At 37.6% G+C, this 21,775-nt stretch overlaps 1 protein-coding gene across 1 annotated transcript in view; it reads right to left on the minus strand.

Annotated features, from left to right (window-relative positions):
• The window catches only part of Kcnd2 (potassium voltage-gated channel subfamily D member 2), a 507,175-nt gene that overhangs the window by 102,471 nt on the left and 382,929 nt on the right, over positions 1-21,775 (minus strand). The window lies entirely within an intron of this gene.

The raw sequence follows: 21,775 nt of genomic DNA on the forward strand, positions 1-21,775 counted from the left end.
GTAGTCCTTCACTTCCTGTTGGATCAGGAAGCAGGATGTTCCAGTCTGCAGCAGTGCCTGACAGCCATCCATGTTAAGTGCTGACTTCTTCAAGCTAGGGGCTGCTTTTCTAAGGTGCCACAATTTCCCAAAATACTATAAGCTGAGTACCAAGTGGGGAAAGTTTGACATCCGAACTGTAGCAATGCTTGTCCCTCATTTGGCTTCTGGTTCAATATTCCCTTCAATAACAAATATCTGGAAACTCATGTAAAGTGATAGTCACAGAGCATTCCCGTTGAAGATGCTTTACAGTTCCTCATGACTTTGTTTTGAATCTTACACAGACAAAAGATGAGAGACAAAAGTGTCTCACAAAAAACTTTTATTAACACACATCTGAGAAAATCTGAGAAAAGATCTTAATCCTCTATGTGAGTAACAGACTCCCTGCTCTGACCTTCAAAGGACTGCAGCTTTTCCATTTTATCATTTTAATAGACAAGGTACGATCTTCATTTTCTAATGTATTGCTTCCTAGTTTGTCTTTATTTTTTCTTGTCTCGATGCAGATGCTTTTCAGGATGCTTCCACTGCTGACTTCTTCATACTTGATTTTAACTTTTAGGTAGGCATTCCCCCGGCTCACATTTTCAAATGCCCAGGAAAAGCCACACAGCACCTAATCTCTTCCAGCTAGGTTTGAGACCTCTGTGATGGTTATCACACTTGCCAGGCTATTGATAAGGATAAGGATACTTCAAGCTCTTAAGTCATCTTTAAATTTGAAGAGCACATTTCTCATATCTGACTTAGTAAAAATTCACCAGAGAAGGATTGCTTTTCGCCTCAACAGGGGTTGAATCAAGTTAATCTACTTATCCACACCCAAAATAGGCACTGAGAAATCCTGAGAAATTGTTGCCTTAGGTTAACACTGGTATCAGTAAGAGGCAGAAGTGAAATATTTTCTATGCTTGCATAGTAGTTAATGTTCACAAAATAATTACCTAAGAGTTGTCACTCCTTGAATGGATGATTGCTACTCAAGTGCTAAAATATAAACTTAAAAATGTTGAGCATTTCAAACATGAATACTATATTAACATTAATTTCTATCCTGCTTCTGCCTGTATCTGACCACTAACTCAAATTCCTGACCTCTTCTGCTGTAACTGATATTGCAACACACATACCCACATATCACAATCATATATTATATCACACATAGAACCTGCTAAGTCCATTTTCTGTTGCTCCTCTGCATATGGGTTTAGATCTTAACACTTGGAACTGGATAAACTACCAGGGAGCTCATTCTTAGAGAAAACTGGTTCTTCCTCTCTCAGCAGCCATTTGTGGCTAGTAGCTCTTCATCTATGTATATCTTAATCTACTTTCCAAAATTTTTTAGACAAGCTGTCATGTTAACTAGTGTTGCTGTTGTGTAAACTTTGTATAGGCAAGAATATGGTTGAGAATTCATAGGTACAACTTGCCTGTTATATCTAGAGGACACTATTCTGGCAGCGTCCTCTAGATTCTTAAAATCTTTTTTCCATCTCTTCCATGATGTTCCCTGAGTTTTGGCTACAGGGATTGCATTATATATATACCATTCTGGGCTGACCAACCCATGGCTACTTATTCCCTGAAGTTTGACTATGTTTTGGATCTATGCAATATTCTTCATCGATTACAAAAGGAAGCATCTTTGATGAGGAGTGAGAGTCATGTTTTTCTGTGGCACCACGAGACCTAGTCCTCAGGCAGGAGGCTTTCAGATCAGTTCCAGCTTAATTCCTTCAAGTACTGTGCCCAAAGTTTATGTTGTCTTCAGAAATAGGGTGTTACCTTCATGTTCTTGAAGACAGCCAAAGGCAATTGTGATAGCTTATATTGTTTGAGAGTTTCTCAAGCCCACTTGATCTGACAAGCTAAACTATAACTTTAAAACAACAATAAAAGACAGCATGTATTTCAAATACAGGGCCAAGAGGAACCTGAGTTGGAACTGACCCAAAAGCCTCCTCCCTGAAGACTAACTTTCATTGTACTAGAAGATGCCATATGCACTTCCAAAGGATGTAAGCAACCAGTAGTCCTACCCAGGTATGATGCCTGTGAATCATAGCAATTAGTATGAAACCAGAATCCTGATGGCATAGTGTAGCATGAATCTTAAAGAGTCTTATTAATAAAATCAAACCTGAGGCCAGTTATTGGGGGGTGAATGTTGGAAGATCAGAGAAGCAGAACAAGCCACAGACACCTCACCTCACCAGTTCCTCAGCTAGTCTTGTTTCCTAAGACTGGATGCCTCTGAGTCCTCATCCAGAATGGATCTCAGCTGAACTATGCTGCTCCAAAGCCTAAAAGCTTAACCATCTCAATGCTTCTAGTTTCTGGTCTTTACTCTTATGAATCTTTCTGCTTTCTGCTATCACTCCCTGGGACTAAAGGCTGGATTTCTGGGATTAAAGGCATGTGTCACCATGCCTGGCTGTTTGTAATGTGGCCTTGAACTCAGAGATCCAGAGATATTTCTGTCTCTGCAATGCTAGGATTAAAGGTGTGCTACCACTGCCTATCCTGTTTAATATTGTGGTCATCCTGTTCTCTGACCCCAGATAAGTTTATTTCAGGGAACACACAATATTTTGGGGAACACAATACCACTACAGTGTAGTCATGGTACACATACCTTGGTAGTAACCAACAGCTCTCTAATTGGACTTAAGACTGATTCAACAAAAAGGAAATCATACCTGGCACTGGAAATCTGTTGAAATAACCAGGGCTGGGGAAGTCAAGGACCTTGAAGGTGAATGTACAATGTCCACCTTACTAAACAAGCATAATCCTTAACTACAGTCTAAATATCTGCCCTAATAGACACAGATAAATATAATCCTCACCTCTCAACTACCAAACTTCTCTTTGCCACAAATGGAGACTATTACAGAAGATTATAGTCAATCAAAATGTAGATTTGTAGAGGTCAGTCCCAACAGATACACTCAGAAGAGGGGAAGGAAAGGATGTAAGAGCCAGAGTAATGTGAGATTGCTCTTCTAGGAATGTCAGAAGCTACACAGTAAATTCATAAGCCCCACTAACTTCCAGATTGTGAGAATTGGATAGACTGTCCTGAGTCTTACATTCAGAAAATAACTTTTGACACTACTTTAAGTTTTGAATCTAATTCAACTATTCATCAAGTCTCTTTCATCTAGATTTTTTTTTTTGGTTGCTAACATAACTACCTAAAATTGAACAGAACAAGAACAACCAAAATAGATAGGCTAATGGGGACAGAAGAAAGCCCAGGAGGCTCCAACAGCACAAAAAGAGCTACAGGTAACAAAGGGATCTTGAGAATGGGAGAAATAGTCTTCTCCAGGGAAGAACACAACACTTGGCTATCCAAAACAGAATGGACAGCCCTTAAAACATCTACAAAAGTAACATTATACATTATACAGACTGAGCAGGCTGTATTTAAGTATTTTAGAATATATATATATATATATATATATATATATATATATATATATATATATGTAACAATTAATGAAAAAAGATTTGAAAGAGCAAAGAGGGATTTGGAAGTAGTAAAGAGAAGTAGGGGATTGATTTAATTACATTATAATGCCACCAAACAAATACTTAAAAAATTTTTTTAAATTGAAAAAGAATGATATTGTTAAAGTACATTATAACTTTCAGATCTGTTTCTAGCCTTATGCCTTGATTGTACAAAGGACATTGTCATCTTTATATTTCACAACTGAAAAGTGTCTTGATTTACCCTGTAAGGAAGAAATAGAGAAGACCCTGAACCCTTGGTACAATGCTTCATTTAAATTTTTTTACTCTTTTCTGCAAATTAAGGGGGAAAAGAAGCAACAATCAAACCCAAACCCAAACTCCAACCCCACTCACACCTTTCAGACTGTGGGACTTGGATGAACTCTCCTGAGCCTCACATTCAGAAAATATCTTTTGACACTGTCTTGTGTGAGATATGTTCCAACTATGCAATAAGTCTCCTTATTCTAAAGTCTAGATTTAGACTATACATTCCTAAGAGTAAACAGGACTTCTTACTACCTATTGGTTCAGTGAGAGAAACAATTTGCTATCATAGTACAGAAACATATTGCATGCATGTGGAATAAAATTACACACAGACATTGAGAATGGATGAGGAACTTATTCTTTCCTGGTTGCTTATCTTTGCAGAGGAATCACAGAGTTAAAATTTCTAAGGCCCAGATTTCCTGGTCATAGTTATGCATGTTGTTAACCATAAAGAGTTCTTATCAGAGGATATGTACAAACAGCACAAATGCTATGGTGTTACAAGTAGATTGTAGAGTTGTACTCTGTCCATTTAGATATCCTGAGAAATGCATTTTCTTTGATTTCCTTTTTGTTTCTCTTCATTCAAGTGACTTCCTTAGGCATTTCCTTTCAGGCAGTTTAGAGACAGCTCTGTAGTTTGTATTTTCATGTTCTCAAGACATTTTGCTAAGACTTGCCAAATTGCATTATTTTATAGTCAAAGTTCCAAATACGGGGGAGTTTAGTCCCTTCATAATGAAAAGAAGTGCAGCTTCATTTGGTAATAAGCAGAATATTGGCAAACACAGCAAAATCCTCTAGTTAATCACAAATTTTAACCACTATCTAGTTGACATGTGCCTGCTGTGCTAATTGCTTCATTACTTAATTATGCAAAAAATAATAGCATCCACAGCAAACATAGCCCATGAAGCATTATTAAAACACAAAGAAACATGTTCCACACTCCTTAGTGCAAATATAAATATTTCATAATGAGGGAAAACACTTTTATATAACAGTAATGAAAATTTTGCAGTTAGCTTGAGTTCTTTCTTCTAAGTAAATCTTTGCAGTACTATTACACACCATGACCTCTGCTGTTTGTGATTAGAACCATAGATTTTGGACTGACACCAAGATCTCTACAAGTGAGGGGGTTTGCTTTTTCTTTCAGATCCCTGTTATACATTCTTTCCTTATTGCATATTTGCTGATGACTCTGCATTTGGTAAATAAAACAGCAAGTGAAAATGCAGTTGAATAAGTGGACACATAAACACAGGCCATCAATCTATAGTCAGATGCAGAATTAGAAGGGTTGTCAAGGATCCACTTCACCAAACAAATGACAGTATGTCCTGGAGAAGGTGGGCCACAGTTATGCTTTCAGTACTTTTAGCAATCCTGGGCTAATTTTAATTAAATCCCTAGCCCCGGACAAAGAGATAAGCATTGGCAGTTAACATTACGCTATTCTATTGCTTTAAATGTCTGTAAAAGACTTTTTTATTCCTGAGAAGCTAGACATAGTGACTCACACCTGTAATCCCAGCACCTGAGAGGTTGGTAGAGTTTCAGGCTAGTCTGGCTACATAATGAGATGCTATCTCAAGACAGAAAAACAAATTATATGGAAATCACACAAAAAAGGAATTTTTTGAAAGTTTAAAACTCATCAAAGTTCAGTTTTATATTCTGGTGCTTTCCTGAATGTCAAAACAGTATTGTGGTCTTATAAACTGTTTTTTACCATATATAATTTTTAAATTAAGATGATTGACCAATTCATAGACATTCTTTTTTAGTTTTTCTTTAATAAGAAATTTTTAATTCATTTTTCATGCCAACCACAAATTCTCCCTCTCTTCCCTTCTCCTACTGCCCATAGCCTTTCCCCCTCAACCAACCCCTGCATTCGCTCCTCCAAAAAAGTAAAGCTTCCCATGGGGAGTTAGCAAAGCTTGGTACATTCAGTTGAGTCATATTCAGGCCCCTCCCTACTGCATCAAGGTAATGGGCTCCAAAAAGCCAGTTCATGCACCAGGGATAGATCCTGATCCTACTACCAGGGGCCCCCTTAAGCAGACCAAGCTACACAATCATCTTGCTTGTGTAGAGGGCCTAGTCCAGTCCCATGCAGGCTTCACAGCTGTTGGTCTAAAGTTAATGAGTTCCCACTGACTTGTTTTGGTTGTCTCTGTAGGTTTCACCATTGTGATCTTGATGCCCCTTGCTCATAGAATCCCTCGTCTCTCTCTTCAACTAGATTCCTGGAGCTTAGTCTGGTGTTTGGCTGTGTGTGTGTATCTCTGTATCTGCTTGCATCAGTTACTGGATGAAGGCTCTATGATGACAGTTAGGGTGTTCACCAGTCTGATTACCAGGGTAGTCCAGCTCAGGCACCCTCTCTACTATTGCTACAAAACAATAGCCTACAGAATGGGAAAAGATCTTCACCAACCCCACATCTGACAGAGTGCTGATTTCTAAAACATATAAAGAACTCAAGAAACAAGACAGCAAAATACCATGAAATTCAAATAAAAAGTGGCCTACAGAGCTAAATAGAAAAATGCTCAACAGAAGAATCTCAAATTCCTGACAGACATTTTAGGAACTGCTCAACATCCTTAGTAATAAGGGAAATGCAAATCAAAACAACTTTGAGATACCATCTTATACCTGTCAGAATGGCTAAGATCAAAAACACCGTTAACAGCTTATGTTGGAGAGGATGTAAAACAAGGAGAACACTTTTCCACTGTTGGTGAAAGTGCAAATTTGTACAGCCACTTTGGAAATCAGTATGGTGGTTTCTTGGAAGATTGGGAATCAATCTACCTCAAGACCCAATGATACCACTCTTGGGCATATACCCAAAGAATATTGAATCATACCACAAGGACACTTATTCATCAATGTTCATAGCAGCATTATTTGTAATAGCCAGAACCCGGAAACAACCTAGATGTCCCTCAACCAAAGAATGGATAAAGAAAATGGAGTCCTACTCAGCTGTAAAAACCAATGACATCATGAAATTTTCAAGAAAATGGATGGAACTAGAAAATATCACCCCGAGTGAGGTAACCCAGACTCAGAAAGACAAACACAGTATGTACTCACTCATAAGTGGATACTAGATGAAAAGCAAAATATAACCAGACTATAATCCACAGTTCCAATAAAGCTAGCTAACAAGGAAGACCCTAAGAGGGATGCATGGATCACCCTGGGAAAAGGAAATAGATGAGATCTCTTGAGAAAACTGGGGGGAGGGGGCAGCAATAGAAGGTAGGAGATGGGGGATGAGAACATAAGGGAACAGGATGGTTGAGCTGGAACAGAGGCAGAGTGGGAGAGCAATGAAAGAGATGCCTAGATAGAGGGAGACATCATGGGGATAGAGAGAAACCTGGTGCTAGGCAAGTTCCCAGGAACCCACAAGGATGACCCCAGTTTAGACTCATAGACATTCTTGAAGGTTTTTCAATAATTTGAAATTATTGAAGACATTCCAAAAAATTTTATGACTCAGCACAATTTAGAATGAAAGATTATCAGATTCAATACTTGTAAATTTGGAAGTATGCCTTAAGCACCTATAAGTACCTCCATATCGATTTGGAGACAATAACAAGCACTTACCTGGTTGGAAGATTTCTGTCATATGTTAGTCTTTCTCATTTTAATAGCCCGCCCCCAATTTCCTTCCTACCCACCATTATTATGTAGTTTTAATAATGCCCTTAGTATTTTACTGCATTTCTAGATAGATGTATAGTACTATACCACATCAATATTTGTGTGAGAAGATGACCCCATAGTCTATTTGTGTTATATCTAATGCTCCTTAGGAGAAAGTGTTGATTCTGTTTAAGTCAATAGCACTTTTAATATTGTTGCTTCCTCTTTTCACATGCTTATTTATTACACAAGTCCAGGTTTAGATGTCAGTACATTTGTTGATGACCTTCTACACATCAGGTTCCACACTAGAAACCGGGGCTATAGCCATGAAAAAGATAGAAAAACTCACAAAGCAAAACAACTAAAGACAATTTCCCTTCAGGACCCGTGACCTCTCCAGGCATGTGTTTTTAACTAGATTTACATGACTAGGCATGGATTTCCTCCTGAAGTGCAGGGTTCAGCTGTAGTCAGAATGTGGTTGGCTGCTCCCAAAACAGTTGATTTGTGCTGCTATCAATACTGGTCAGAATGGGCAGTGGTTTATGCAGAGACTCCTAACTCTTCAAAGTGCTGAGACTAGGTGACTACATGCATACCGCTGGGGATCAGACATCAGTGTCAACCTCCTCTATTCCAGGTTGAGGGAGCACTACAGGAGAGGCGTCAGAAGGAGAGAAGACAGAGAGAAGCACTGTGAATGCCATCTTCAGAGCACAGTATAATACTCTACACATGAACCCACAAAAGCTGTGGTTACCAAGCAAATTGTAAAGAAGATAAAGCTAATTATAATTGTACCCCTGAGATGGAAGGCGCACCTGGGACCCACCCAGTGCAGAAGCAGCTAAAAGCTGCTGAGGGAGAAAGAGTCACTTTCCTCTAAGATGTGGCTTCTGGTAGGCTGGGTAAACCCAAGTGGTGACCCTCATATTCATACATGTTTGGATTCTGGGTTATATTTTAAAAACGGGGGGTTGGAGATTTAGCTCAGTGGTAGAGCACTTGCCTAGCAATCACAAGGCCCTGGGTTCGGTCCTCAGCTCTGAAAAAACAAAAAAACAAGAGCATGAATTTGAGAAGAAGACATGTTGAGGTAGCCTAAAAGGAATCAGAATCTTCAATCTACTGTTTGGTGGATTTGATTAAGACACATTATACATGTATGAAAATTTAAAAAAATAAAATAAAAATGAAGTAAGAGAGTAAAATCACATAGAATGAGAACTATAATTTCACTTGTGTTTTCAGAGGAGAGCAAAAGGAAATCAGAACAGGATTAGCCAGAATGAAGGGACTGGCAAAGGTTCAGGGAGAGAAATGGCGCCAGCAGGCACACTTGGAGCACCAGTGGGAATCATGCAAATGAAGAATAATTAATAATGTAACAGGAAAAGGAAGTGATGTGATGTGACTAAGACGAGTAGTTGGAGATACGAGGTTGGACTCAGTTGGTTCCAGGATGACAACATCCAGAATGTAGTGTAAGATAGAAGCCCAAGGTGAGGTCAGCCTAGGGAAAGAGTGGAACATCTTCATGACTTTCAACCTCACCTTAAGTCTGGGGAAGGGCTATTTCAGGACTTAGGTAAGTATGGTATTCGCTTGTGCAATTGTAACATTTTGCTTGGTTCCAAAGTAGAAAACAGAGGAGCACAAAACAAGAGAAAACACAAGGAATACCTCGAGTTTTATACTAAGCATCAGGGAGAATGGATGTGCCAAGGGGAAGATGGCCTGGAGAGCTAACCAGGATGCCTCCAGCAGGCTGGGAATAGGCAGCACATGGTAGACAAGGTGGGGAGATCACAGGCATGGCAGTCAAGATTCTGAGTTAAGCATAGTTTCCATTGCTGTACCATCTGGACTCCCAACCATGTATATGAAGGAGCTTAGTGCCGGTTGTCATTAGTGTGTGCTTGTGACATTCAAGTCAAGTTGACAAGCTGCTGTTGGAGTCTCAGTGATTGTAAAACAACACTGCAGAATCCTTATATTGACTTTTAAGGCGCTTCAACATGATTTTAGACTTAAACCTATACACAAAATTTGGTTGCAGGAAGGCATTATCATAAATATTTTATTCAATAAATATCTGTTTGTTGAATCTCTACAAGCAACTAAGGCTCAAAGAATTGAAGCATGTTTCTTGCCTAAGATTTTAATGCAAGCCTAGATTTATATCTTCAAGTTTTATATGCTATTGATTAGATCAATAGTGTACTGTCTGAAATGAATAGATTCCATAAATGCCTGTGAGGCCATGGTGATATTACAGTTCTTAGAACTTTTGGTATTTTCATGACCATGGCTTCCCTGTTTTAGGCAAAATTCCTATTTCTTGTATTAAATAATTTCAAGTTCCTGCCTTTCTAGCCAACTTAAATCTAAGTGCATTCTCCAAGGAACACAGAATGCTGGTCTCCTTTCCCCTTTTACCCATTTTTAACACATTTTAAATTAAAATATAAGTACATCTCTTTCCCTTTCCTTCTTCTAGCACCTCTTCTTTTCTTCCCTCAGGTTCTCCCAAGTCCTCTACCTCCAACTCCTGCATTGCCTCCCATTGATAACCTTTCCCAGATTATTACTATTATACATACACCAATATGCATAGATACATCAATACACGCTGATGGATCTGTCATTGTTGTTTGTGTACATAGGGTTTCCAGGCTGACCACTTTGTATGGGACAACCCAATCATGGGATTCACTTTTGGGAGAGGCTAACTCCTCCTCCTTCAGTTGCCTATAGTTGCTCATCCAGATATGTGAATCCACAAATCCTTCCCCTTTAGTGTCAACATATGTTTTGATATTGCTATTGTTCAGATCTTGTTCACACAGTCATTTCTATGAGAAATTGCTTCACAGTAGACTTCTTGAACATAACTGAAAATCTTCAATAAAATACTAGCAAACAAAATACAGGCACATATCAAGAAGATCATCCACCATGATCAAATTGGCTTTATCCTGGAAATAAAAGGTTCAACATGCATGTCAGTAAATATAATAATAAATTATACAAATGGACTTAAAATTACCTAGACACCTCAACAGATTCATTTAAAGCCTTTGACAAAAATCCAACCTGCTTTTATGTAGGTGGAGTTTTCCTGTCCCTACGTCCTGCTCCCAAATAATCACTCAGAGTCTTAATATAAACTATAAATGCTTATCCAATAGCTCAGGCTTATTACTAACTAGCTCTTACAACTTAATCCATTTCTATTAATCTATGTGCTGCCCTGAGGCTTGTGGCTTTTACCTCTATCTGATTTTGTGTGTCCCACTCATTCTCCATCTGGCTGGTTCTCCTCTGACTTGCTCTTCCTCATCCCATCATTCTCAGTTTGGATTTCCAACCTAACTTTATCCTGTTCAGCTAATGGCCAGTCAGCTTGTTTATTAAACCAATCACAGCAAAATATATTCACACACAGTGTATAAAAGGATTACTCCATAGCTCTTCCATAATAAAAGTCTTGGACAAAGAATTAGAAGGAATGTATCTCAACATTGTAAAAGGCTATATTTGACATAGCCACAGCCAACATTTTCCTGAATAGTTAAGAAAACTTGAAGCAATCCCATAAAATCAAGAACTAGATAGCTGTCTATGACCTCAACTCCATTTCAATATCGTTCTCAAAGCACTAGTTGGAGCAACACAGTAAAAGAAAGAAAATAGAGTGATAAAAATAGAAAAAGAAGCCAAATTATCCCTATTTTCAGAAATCATAATATTATACATAAGAGATTAAAAAAACTTCTATCCACAAAGCTTCCAGAAACATACAGCAATTTCAACAAATTGACAGTGTACAAAATTAACTTACCGAAATCAGCTTTTCTGTACACCAACAACATAAGACACCAACAAAGAGATCATGGCAACTCTCATTTACAAGCCCACTAAAACCAATACACTATCTTGGAATAAACCTAACCAAGGAGGTGAAAGATTTCTACAGTGAAAACTTCAAATCTAAAGAAAGAGGTTGAGGAAAATCCTGTTTCTCACTCTCTCTTTTTCTTTTTCTTTGTTCTTCTCTCATACAATGCATCCCGACCACAGCCTCCTTTCTTCCCCTCCTTCCAGTCTCTCTGCCATTTTCCCTTGCCTCGAGATCCACTGCTCCACCTTTACCTTTGGAAAAGAGATAACCTCTATCCTTGATCTCTTTAAATATTGAAAGTTTATTTGATCATGCTACAAAAGTTGCCACTTTCTTTCTCTTTTTATTTTAATTTATTCAACAAAGTTCTAGTACATAGTCCAGCATGGCCTCAAACTTGTCATTCTCCTGTCTCAGTCCTTTGAATATTGGGATTACATGTGTGAGCCATGACACCAAGATCATGTTTTATTAAGTCAAGTGTTATTACTAAGCTTCCTTATTTACAAAATATGTAATGAATTCAAAGCAGCAAATTATTTGAGGACATAATCTATGGAATTAAACTCTTCATGTTCCAATCCAGGGTCTACTATTATAGAACTAATTTTGTGGAAACACTTATGCTTTTTAAACTTCTATCCCCTCATCTCTAAAGCAAGAAATAATAACAATCATTGAGTATTTGGGAGAGATATAATAATCATCATAAAGTGTGAAAATGGGAACTGGAATGAATCAACATGGGTTACACACCCTTGTCCAAAGAAATAATATATCTTTTTACAAATGTTTGTTCCTCTTTCTGGATCACCCTTTAGATGCTGGCCTTACACTTGGATTTCCCTCCTTGTGAATTCATTGTCGAGTAAGGTTATACCTTAATATTGCAACACATGCTTGGTATGAAATTTTCTCTCAGTAAAAAAATAGCTTCTTTAAGTGGACTCATCTCTTTGGGCTCTATGCTACCTTTGCCTAAATAGAAACTGATAACCAGTATCAGTGTCCAACAAATATCTCTGCTAACTGGTAATAATACAATGATCAATAGTGACCACTTGGATATTTGATTTCAAATACCTTTAGATCTAGGCATTAAATTCTTTCATATTCTAAAAGGCTCAGAGACATGCCTCTGAAAATGAAAGAATGGTAATTTCTCAATTTAACTTTTGTGACTTGTCATGGGCAATCAAGCCTCAAACTGTGCTATATGCAGGGTAATTCTTTTTCTTATAGCATAACTAGTAGTAAAGACTGCATCAGTTTTTAATGCTGTCCTTCTTCTAAGATTAGACATTCACCATGGTTCAGTATTTATTTTTGTCAGTTAAGGTGGAGTCTTTAAACACGTATTTGAGAATAGACTCTGTTCAGCCAATGAGCAGATGCTCTTTCCAATTGGGAGTATTTTTCATCTTCAAAGCTACCTCTAAAGGTAGCAGAACAACCCATACACCCAGTTCTTCACAGTACAACCTGATGCCTCCATGGCCTATTCTGTATTTGGGAACTGGTAAATATAATCTTGTCATGTTCTGAGAGATTCGTGGCTTAATTTATGTCTTATGCTCATTGTACTGATGATAAGTAAATCATAGTCACCAATACATTATTGCCTTCAAGTAACATTTTGTTACCCATGGTCAGCTACAGTAAATGTATTCATGCTTGTCTTGATTTTTTTTGAAAGAAAGAGACTGTTTTCTTTTATTGAAAATGGATGTTTTTTTCAGCATGCAATATATTCTGACTATGGTTTCCTCTCTCCCTACTCTTCCCAGTTCCTTCCCACCTTTCCTCCCATCTGGATCCATTCCCTTTCTGTCTCTTGTGAGAAAAAATAGGCATTTAAGAAATAACAATGCAATACAATAAAATAACTAAAAAACTAACAAATGAGAATACGACAAAACAACCAAATTAGGAAAAGAACCAAAGAAATGTATATAGATGCATAGACACACATATTTACACACAGGAATTATATAAAAGTTCCCAAACTGAAGCTGTGATACACACACACACACACACACACACACACACACACACACACACACACACACACACACCCCACAGGACCTGTAAGTTTAAAACCAATCCCTGACTTAACATTATAAGACAAACAACCTCCAAAGACGCTGTTGAGTTATTTACTGGGCATGGACCTAAACTTTAGAGTGCTTTGTTTCCCCAGTGAGACTCCCTTGGAGAAAACTATTTTTTCATTTGCAAGTGGCTATCAAATGGAGATGCCTCCCAAGTTAGGGATGAAGGCATGTTTGTACTTCTCTCAACTCTAGGATTCCATTTAGTACAGACTTGCGTAGGCCCTGTGCATGCTGCCTTGATCTCTGTGAGTTCACATATCTACCAGTCCTGTTGTATCCAGAAGGCCTCGATTCCTTGGTGCTATCAACCACCACTGGCTCATACAGTCTTTCCACCTCATTGTCAGAGTTTCCTCCCTGAACCTGGAGGGGAGGGATTTGACAGAGACATCTTTTTGGGTTGATGTTCCAAGATCTCCTACTCTCTACATATTGTCTGGTTGTGGGTCTCTGTGTTTGTTTCCATCTGGTGCAGGAGGAGCCTTCTTCAATGATGACTGAGCAAGGCACAGATCTATGACCATAACAGAATGTCATTAGGAGTAATTTTCTTGATATTTTCCCTTAGCAGAACAGTGGTATTTGGTTTTCCCTTAGCTCTCTGGCCTATCTAGTCTCAGGTTTTTTATTACCTGAGCAGTGTCAGGTATGGATTCCATCTCATGGAGTGGGCCTTAACTCAAATCAAATATAGATTGGTTACTTCCACAAGCTGTGTGCCACACTCTTGTACCAGCATATCTTGACAGTAGGGGTCTCTCTTATAGATGATTCTGTACTTGGGTTGATGTTTATCTTTCTACTTTGGTAGCATGCAGGGTTCCTTCCTGTGGCATGAATACTTGTCTGTAGGGGTGATGTGCATTATACTCGCATAACTATTTTTATTAACTACTTGTTGCTGTTAATCTCTAGAACTCATTTATAAACTGAACTTCATCACTGGCATTTATGTATAAGGAAAACATATTGGTAGTTTATTCATCTTATGGATTCAGCATCCATGGGCATCTTAGAACATATTCCTGGTGGACATGTATTTTATTTTGCAAAAATAAAACAGTCATAATGACAGAAATGAGAGCAGTCTAACCTTATTCACATATTTCTATGTGATTGAGAATGATCACTCCATACCAATAGTAAGAGATCTATTCAAAATGGCCCTTCCATTCTTCAGCTAATTCCAGAGAGAGACATTTAGTTACTTCACCTCCCAAGGAAGACAGTGACTTACAGGTGTTGTCTGTGTTTTTCAAAATTCACTTTAACTCCTTTCAGTTTCTTAGGTGCAAGTTATATACAGAATTGTTTATTTCCTGGAGATATGTCCTTGTTTCCGACTGTTCAGCATAGGTGTATATGTACTGTTGAAATTAGAGCCTAATGATAGGAAATTGCAAAATTATGAGATATTCTGTATCCTCCTATTCTTTAGACATAGGAAATTGAGACACTTTAATTGCAGATGCTGCACCATGAATACTTCACATTTACTGGAATTGCTATTTTCTAATCATATAAAAATCATGCTATTTCCTGGGAAGGTTAAAAAAGTATAGAGAAATCCATTTATCCTCTAAGAGGACAGAGGTCGAGGTTAGAATAATGACAAGAACTTGAAATCTAGTTTGGAACCCTGACATCATGAATTCAGACAGTATCTGGATTATTTCACTTCATGAGGCCACAACTTCATGAATACATAAATAAAGAAGGACAGTGTTCACCACATATAGCATTTATCATTTTAAATTTCCTATGTTGTTCCTTAGAATTTATCAAAATGTAGTAGGTGCATTTATATAATGAAAAATATGTCACATTTATTTTAGATTAGAGAACAATGACCTATGCATACTAGATACTCTGTTATCAGTTGATAGAACCACACATATATGGAATTACTTTAGTTTTAGACATAACATGCAATCTATGCAATGGAATATACAGTCTAAACAATATTAATATAGAATGCTAAATTCATAAAATAATAAAATAAGCCATTTTAGAAAGCATTGCATCCAGTAGAATATACAATTTTATTTCTCGCCAGAGGAAAGTCTCTAATGTTGATTTCTCTTTGTATCACCCTACAAAGTGAAAAATGCTCACATAAACCCTTGCATTTTTAATAGGGACTTTCACATGTGCATTCTTTTAAGATATTACACAGTAATGAGATTCAATAACTTCAGTTTTGATTTTAAAAATCACTAGCACTTAAACTGCAACCCCATAACTAAAGGCTGGACGACTTCATACATTATATTCGTGTCTTAGTCCTCAATAAATACCCTGTCATCTCAAGAATATTTGCATAAACATTGAATGCATACTGAATACTTAAATCCACGAAAGTGGTATTTTTTGAGAAACCTACGTGCGACATAAGGTTACCTGAGTGAAAAAGATCAAATTGTTCTCTTGACAGAATCTGCAACATTTCTCAATACACTAGGTGTTCATTTCCTGTGCTATCAACAGCTTTGGGAGCAGTTGTTAGAAAAACATTTAATCTCTTTTAAACTGCAGCTCCTCAAGGCTGATGTGATCACTAAACCAAAGATTTTCTAATTTACAGATTTAGTTAGCAGATGCAGTTAACACTCCGCTCACAACATTAACAGGCACAGATACCTAATTTTAATTTCTTCCTTAAAAGATTATAGGAGGATGCTTCTGGCAAGAATAATTTTCATATTAACATAACAGCAATTCAAAATGGAAAACTTTAACTTAGATGTGTTAAAACTCCTAGGAAAACACACTATGATGAGAAGATGGCTCACTAGCCTTTAAGCAGAGATGACACAATTTCCTCATTATTCTAATAGGTTGAGAATTACCTAAATGTGTAAGCAATAAAAAAATGGGGGTATATATTTTCTAAGTTTAATAACTCTCTTTATTATTCAACAGGCAGGAGATGCATTTAAAATATATGACTAGTTCATTCCGACCTCGCTCGCAGGAGAAGCAAATGTTCTGCATGTGGCTTACAAGGTCTGTGTCGTTTCTGTATTGTGCACTCTCTCATTCTCACGTCACTCTACTCTTACTCACCTTAGTCCAACCACCACTATCTTTTGCCCATGCATGAAGAGACATTTTTCTGTCTTAGGTCAACTACTACTACTATTACTACTACTACGTCCTCCTCTTCCCTTTAAATAAAACTTCTTACTGGCTCATACTTCTGAAAAATATTTCTTTAAGCCATTCTGGAAATGACACCTTAGCCAAGAGTTCTTTCACAAGGCTCTGTATCACTTACACACATGTCTTGCAGAATTCACCATATTCATCTTTTTTTTTTTTCCCCATTTTTATCCCTTGGGAGAATGCAAGTCCCTGGATTCCAGGCAACTACTTTTTTTCACTGTGACTTCACTGGCACATAGGAACAGTGCCTGACACAAAGCAGGAACATAATCAAAATTTATTGAAGTAATTCAGAAATCTGCAGGAAGGAATGGCATGGAGAATATGGTAAATATGTATTTAATGATGAAAGCCTCCTGGGGTGAATATACAGATGAGAACACTCATGTGGTGCTTGTACTAGACTCTTAAGGAATACATTCCTTGTACAGCTGGTAGAATTCCTGGGAACATCAGGGAAAAGAATGTTTCTCCCTAGGGACAAAGCTAGTTCTGATTTCATTAAATTTTTATTTATGGCTGAACTGTGCCAAGGGAAATAATATTCTTGGTCCATTCTATTACATGTTGAATGTCCTCTCAAATTTTGATTTAGATGGTGAAGCAATCATTAGTTCCCTTCAAGCATTCTACATATTTTGTATTCCCACTGCTTACATCCACAGTCTAAAACCCACATTCTCTGTAATGTTTCTTGAGTGAATGAATGACTAAGTGAATATGTAAGTAAACGATAGCAAAAAGCTTAAAATGGGATTTCATTGGAGGGTTCCTGTTAGGTATTTTACAGTTGTCTTGACCACATCACAATCAGTTTGCTTCTGTCTACGGTAATGTAAAAATTCCCTTGCTCTGAAGATTTTGGAATATATTTACTGATTCTCAAGTGCCAAGTTCAGGCTATTTTGTCCACTCAGGATTCAGTATTCTCTAGGACTTTGGGACTACCTGAAAAATTTCTTGATCTTTGCAATTTTTGTTTTCTGTTCTTTGTCCTCAACTCATAACAGACTGAAGATCTTTCTCTAAATCATTGTAAGTTATGACTTATTTTGAATAATGTATAAATTTATTGAATTTTATTTCCATTTTTCTGTATGTCTGTATATGTATTGGAATAAGTGTTTCTTAGATTAAAACATGTTATTACACTTTCTCAGAGACAGTAATTTTTATATGAAATGGTGTAATCTTACTAATATGCTTTTCTTTAGTTACTTAGATTATTTATATCTAGGTTAACTGATATTTTACTCTTGGCTTATGTGAGCAAACTTAATGGCAACACAAGTAATTTTACTTTTGTGACTATATTATTTTCTCATCTACTTACAATAAATTAATAGTTTTAATATTATATAATACATCTATCTTTATATATTTCATAATTATATAATTTATATGTAAACATTATAAATGTGATGAATAATTCTTCCATGAAAATCTTGGTTAAATTATTTGAGACTTCGCCACAATCTTCCAATTTGAAATTTGAATAGGGACTAAACAAATCATTTTCATTCAATAGAATCAGCAGTTAGTTAGCTTAGAAATCTGACTGCTGGAAGCACATTGGCAAGAGTATGTCGATACAAACTGCTCAGTCCATTTACTGTTAATTGTGTGTATATGATTTCTGGGCTAAGCACTGGGTATTGGATAACCAATTAGGGGGCTCATACCAGGGGAAGACTATTTCTCCCACTCTCCACATTTCTCAGTTGCCTGTAGTTATTTTTGAGATCTGTCTTTCTATTCTTTTTTCCATGACAAGAATAAATGGCAATGTTTAAGGGTTTGTGGAAATGGTGAATTCAATCTCCAGTTCCACCTAGGATGCTGTGGTACAAAGTGCTTAGTTGAAGTCATACTGCAATCTAATAGCTTTGTGGTGCTTGATGAAAACTGCCGTGTCTACAAATGGGAGTGTGTTAACAGACTGTAGATAAAATATCTGATGAATTCAAAGAGACCGAGACTGCAGAGCATAACACAACACCAGAGAAGAGTGGAGAGTTCATGTGAAAACAGGTGTGAGCTATTCCAGGATGGTCTTTATAGTGATCTCTTTCCTTAGCACAATATATACTTCAAAGCATACTTAATGTCAGCCTCATTTCCAAACAACATTAAGATCTGTGTAGGATAAAACCTATAACCTATCCTTTGAAAATAGGAAGAAAATCTTACAAAGGGAAAGACAATGATTTGCCCAAGTCATATAACTATTCTGATTTCAGTGATGAGTGCAATTGTGTCTTAATATGCAATACAGAATGCTGCTGAAACATTACATTTCAAATAAATTCAAATTTTCATTCTTAAAAAATGCAAAATAGATTCTTCTTTTATATAATACATCCCAAGCACAGTTTCCCCTCCCTCCACCCCTTCTAGCTACCCACAACTACACTCTCACCAGATCCACTAACCCTCCGTTTCCTCTTCAGAAAAGAGCTTGCCTCCAAGAAACAGTAGCCAAACAGGATAAACAAGATACAATAAGAGAAGGCAAAAGCCCTGTTACTGAGGCTGGACAAGGCAACCCAATAGGAGGGAAAGAGTCTTAGGAGCAGGCAAAAGAGCCAGAGATACACCCACTGCCACTCTTTGGAGTCCCACAAAAACACCAAGCTAACAGCCATAGCATATACACAGAGGATCTGGTGCAGATCTGTGTCAGCCCCATGTTGCCACTTCAGACTCTGTAGTCCATGTGAGCCTTGCCTAGTGATCTGATGGTCCATATTTTCCTGGTATCCTCCAACCCCTCTGACTCCCACATTCTTTCATACTCCTCTTCTGTGGGTTCCCCAATCTCTGAGGGGAGGGACCCAATAAAAACCCCCAATCTAGACTTTCTCTGCATAATATCTAGCTGTGGGTCTCTGTACCCCCTTATCTGCTGTTGGAGAAAGGCTCTCTAGTGAGGACTTGTAGTAATGAAGGGTATGGAGTCTTAACTGGCCATTTTTATCCAGGCAAGGCTTCAAGTGGTGGGACATGGTTACATTTGCTTGAGTTGTTGGAGGAGGCCTTTACTTTTATAAATTGTTGGAACAACTTAAAGGCTTATTGAATACTTTTTAAAAGGCTATGTTTTCCTTGGTATATTATACATGATAATGATCAATCAAAGTGTACTTTCAAAACAATTATTTTCTAGAGTTTTTTATTGTATACTTTGTGTTTATTGTGTATCTAGAACACCACATTGTTTTTACACTTCAGTTTTACATAGAAGTAAAAGTAGATCAGAAGACAAACTATTTATGTATCAAGAGTACTAGAAATATAAATGATTAAACATCACTGTGATCCACACATTTTTAATAGTGATCTTAATTTTAAAACAAAAGCTGTTAGAACCAAAAGAGAGTTACAGAAAATAAGTTCTTATATAAAGCCGAGGAGGGAGAGGGAGTGCATCTGGTCAGTTTCAGGAACTTCCTTTTTGTTTGTAATGTAGTTTCTAAATTGTTTAAAAGTTGGGATTTAAAGGGATGTCCTTTATAACTTCCTGAGTCTTTCCAGCTTCTATTCAAGAAAAGAATTTTTACTTTTATCTCTGAGAATATTGCTGCATAATTGTGTATAAAGTGTGTGTGTGTGTGTGTGTGTGTGTGTGTGTGTGTGTGTGTGTATGTGTGCGTGCACATTCCACAGCATATGTGTGGGGGTCATAGGATAATTTTGTGGGGTTGATTTTCATCTCTCATTTTTAGGTGGGTTCCTGTAATCAAATTCATGTAGCTAGGCTCAAGCAACAAGCTTCATTGTCTGCTGAGCCATCTCTCTGGCCCCAAAATAGATATTTTAAACTACTTTTATAAAATGAGAGACAGCACAATTTTAAAGATGTAGGTGAACACCTGTGAAAAGACAATGGGGTGCCTAATTTCTGTTATTGTGTAATCTGAAACAAGAGCTTCGGATTAGCCAAGCTGCTCAGAAGTGTGGACCAGCTGCCTGAAAGAGATATCTCTGTTTAGCTAAGCTTCCTGGTAGTTGTTCAAAGAGCTCCAGGCTTCCAGCTGCTATGAGCTGTCATGCACCCTGGGGTGAGTTGTTAGGAAGGCAGCTGTATTGAGTCATTCCTGCTCTAGTAAGCTAACTCTCAACCACACATGTGAGTAACCATGGTAAGGTCACTGGGTCACCAAGATGGACTTTGGTGATGTCTTTGACTTTGACTTATCTGTTGTCAGTTCCCTATTTATAATGAAGAATGTTTGTTCATTTCTCCCCAGAAATAGTCACACACACACACACACACACACACACACACACACACACACACACACACACACACACACACACACACACCAATGATCATAATAGAAATTAAAATCCAGTTTCAATCTGCAAAGATAGACTAAAATACTTTTCATGTTCTTGTTTTTGTCTGATACATCCACAGTTTCCTTAACATACTTATAAGAAAGCTGAACTTCCAAAGCCAGCCTGGTCTACAGAGTGAGATCCAGGACAGGCAGCAAAACTACACAGAGAAACCCCGTCTCAAAAAACCAAAATGAAAATAAAAAAGAAAAGAAAAAGAAAGCTGAACTTCTGGAGGCATTTTTCAATTACATTTCACAGTTCAAAAAGCTGAGCTATGTTTCTGAAGTATTATCTTTTGAGTTTCTCCGATTTCAGTTTTCTACAAATGAAATAATTTGTTCTCCTACATATATAGCATGATTCAAAGGAGTTCCTTATCTCTAGATGAGTGTTCCTTTCAATCTTGGCCAGAGAAGCTCCTGTGTTCAGTGAGCTGTGGCTGATTCATGACTCACAACTTGTAAAAGTGCTGAGAGTTAAGTGGCTGTCAACTGCTCCAACCCTAAGTCACCACTTCCGCGTCCATGGCAGATGAGGGCTTGGAAAGATTCCAAGAGCCAAAAGATGGTAAAGGATGCTCTGAAATGCTGTTGTCTGACTACATCCTGGGTGCTGTACTCATAAACTGATAGTAGCCATGGTTACCAACACAAGATTGAGGCTGCAAACATTCTATCATGGATGTTCCATGGGCTCATTATTCCCCACCTGTCTCCGAGGGATGACTAGC

The sequence above is a fragment of the Onychomys torridus genome, chromosome 3, assembly GCF_903995425.1.
Source record: "Onychomys torridus chromosome 3, mOncTor1.1, whole genome shotgun sequence".
Lineage (NCBI taxonomy): Eukaryota > Metazoa > Chordata > Mammalia > Rodentia > Cricetidae > Onychomys > Onychomys torridus.